Source organism: Anneissia japonica, unplaced genomic scaffold (assembly GCF_011630105.1).
Source record: "Anneissia japonica isolate Jap-2015-1 unplaced genomic scaffold, ASM1163010v1 scaffold52621_len3177_cov101, whole genome shotgun sequence".
NCBI classification, from domain to species: Eukaryota; Metazoa; Echinodermata; class Crinoidea; order Comatulida; family Comatulidae; genus Anneissia; species Anneissia japonica.
The window spans coordinates 1-3171 of NW_022713901.1; the positions used below are offsets into that span (position 1 = coordinate 1).

The 3171-nt window shown below is 26.7% G+C and overlaps 1 long non-coding RNA gene across 1 annotated transcript; it reads left to right on the forward strand.

Annotated features, from left to right (window-relative positions):
- The first annotated feature begins 44 nt into the window (after positions 1–44).
- On the forward strand, positions 45–2290 carry LOC117108814. The gene is made up of 3 exons (XR_004445417.1): positions 45–129; positions 1086–1204; positions 2079–2290. It is a non-coding gene; the product is annotated as an uncharacterized LOC117108814 (long non-coding RNA).
- Positions 2291–3171: the final 881 nt, after the last annotated feature.

The following is a 3171-nucleotide window of genomic DNA, read 5'->3' on the forward strand; positions in this document are numbered from 1 at the left end:
AATGTGCAACCGTGTTTAAGTAATTAATCATACATATTTTTGTTATTGCAAATAATACATTACAGGAAGTTGAAACCTATGAAATTAGTGATACCGACAGCAGCGACTTACCAGATCCTGGCTTATCTGGTAATTATTTTTTTTTCTTGCTTTTAATGTCTGATCTGTTATGTTTTTTTAAATGTATAAAAAGTGAATTCCTTGTAATTTGTACAGTTTAAAATATTTAATTTAAGGAAATTGTGTCTTTCTTTTGTGGTTTGCTCTTTACAGTACTGTATTTTGCATCTTCTTTTGATTTTATGTAATTATGCTGTATTTCAAATTTTTAAAGGTATTGGCTGCCTCATGCATGGAGTTTGAATTTAATTCAACTTCATACATCATCATCATTAACTAGACACAGTACAAACAAACAATACAATAAAATAATAATAAAATAACGGAAACGAAATGATGATTGGACCTGAAAGAAACCCCAAAGTGCTTATAAATTTGAGGCCCTTACTATTCAAATACATAGATATACATTTACCTATAAAATTATTTATAAAATTAAAATTAAAAACAATAAATAGCACCTAATAAATAAATAAGTACAATATGATTGAAATAAATAAAAAATAACAATAGGACAATTTAAAGTAAATTTGTCCAATGACCAGAAAATTAGAATTTATGTGTACAGTATTGCATACTCCTACAGTACAATGTATGAATAAGCCTTGCCGGGACAATCTATTGTAAGTTCCCAACAGGGGCAGAAAGGTATAATGTTAAAACGTAAAAACAATAATGATGATAATAATAATATGTACAGTAAAATAAATTGGGAACTAATAATGATTTAAATATAAATATTGAAAAAAATTATACAATAATAACCAAAAGTAAAGAATGCTTAGTCACAACTAAGTAATGACTCTTTTTAGTTTTTCTTAAAAGTGGTATGTGACTTGAATAGTTTAAGAGTTCCTGTAGGTCATTCCATATTTGGGGGGCAACACATATTGCATTCAGACTAGTAAATTTTAGTTTCCATGTCTGGAATTTGGCTGAACATAATATAATGTTTTCATTTCAAGCTTTTGTAGATACCTCAGCTCTAGATGTTTTACCATCAGGTACAGCAACAGAATATGAAGCATTACCATCAGACGAAACTGCTACCAGTAGTTCATTCATTCCCGGAGGAACCCCCACAGTATGTATATTATAGTTATTGATCTTTGGAACTGAGTATCAAAAGCAGCCAAACTTATGTCTGTCCCATGAAATTTTTTTTTCTTTACTTTGTCAAAGATTTGCTTTCCCGAATTCTGAAAAGTATTTAGATAAGATAAATAATAAACTACTTTTCCATTCATTAAAAAATAGGATGGAAGTGCAATTTATATATGCTGTATATAACACCAAGAACATGTTATCCATAAAGTCCAAATTCATTAGAAGTACACAAAAGTATGTATAATAATATGGTTCAAATTACGACTGCCACTGATCACTACCATTATTATCATTAATAGATTTTTATTAAACTGTCCTTAGCGGTGCTATTAGAAGATTTATACGGTATCTTCAAAATAACCATTTATGTTCATATGTAGAAAAAGGTCACTGCCACTGACAACACAATAAATTATTGCTCCCAGAGAAACTGGTATATAGATCTATGGAGTAACGTATAATGTAGCTTAATTAATAGTGCTATAGTAGGCTTACTTAGAACTACAGACGCATTTTATGTGTACATCTCAACTAAATTAAATGGAAAAAAAATATTCTTATTGAAATTTTCAAAAGGGAGGGCTGGCATTTCATTTAATGATAATAGTAATAATAATTAATGAAATAAATAATAATAACAATTAATAATAATAACAATGAAAACAATAACCAACATCTATAATTTTATAATGTTAATAATAATGATAAATAATGATTTATAATAAACATCAAATATCATACGTTTTAAAAGACATTCTTTTAATGTCAAATGATTGTTGTTTATATTATGTCTTTTTAATTTAGTACCAATACCAATTTATTATACTATCTTCTTCTTTCCATTCATATAGGTTCTTTTGAAGACATTTCCTCAAGGAACATGTGAAATATGTTGTGATCGCCCAAAAAACAGTTTTTTTGTGCCATGTGGCCATACTATATGTCTGCCGTGTGGCACATACCTCAAGGAAAGCGAAACCAAAGATTGCCCATTCTGCAAGCAATTGATTAGTGGAGTGAACGGTTTCTACTAAAAGTCCAAGCAGTTGAATGGTTTTTTGGAGTTTTTAATGTTTTATTCAAATATCTTAAAAAGATACATACTTCCAAGAGGAAAGTTTTGAATACTGTATTATGTTTATTATTAGTTGACTTTAGTATTTTAAATTGTGGGGGATGTCAGAGATGATTACTGTTACGAGGTGTAAATATTAATCTATTATTTAGTCTTTAGTTATATGTAATTATTTCTTTTAAAATATATAGTAATTTGAAATAAACAATTTAAAAAAAAATTTTTTTTAAATGTTATAAATCAAAACGTTAAATTTTTCATTCAATTATAAATTGTAAAAACTTTAAATGATGATGATTTGATAAAATGATTTTAAATGATGGGTTTTGATAATTATGTGTAAATAATTTGACTACATAATAAATTAACAATAAAGACACCTCATAATATTTTATATATGAACAAGATTTATGAACAACAATTTTTACTACATGACGATATACTGAGATTTATTGTTATCGAAAAAAAAACCTTTCCATTTGTAAGTGAGACAATTTACTTTTGTTGCAGACATTATGGGTTTAAAAGAAAAAAACAGATTGCTTGTAAAAATACGGTAAATAACTGTTATGAATACAAGTCATTTTAGAAGAAAACATTTTTTTTTAATGTTAAACATTTTTATACGTACAAACATGTTATTAAACAGTTTACAAAACGTCTTAATTTCTCCTTTGACTTGTGTTCAAAGTTTAAGTGAAAAAAAAAGCAGAGTTAAAAAAAAAAATTTAAAAAAAAACAGATTGCTGGTAAAAATACGGTAAATGACTGTTATGAATACAAGTCATGTTAGAATAAAACAGTTTTTTTTTTTATGTTAAACATTTTTATACGTATAAACATGTTATTAAACAGTTTACAAAACGTTT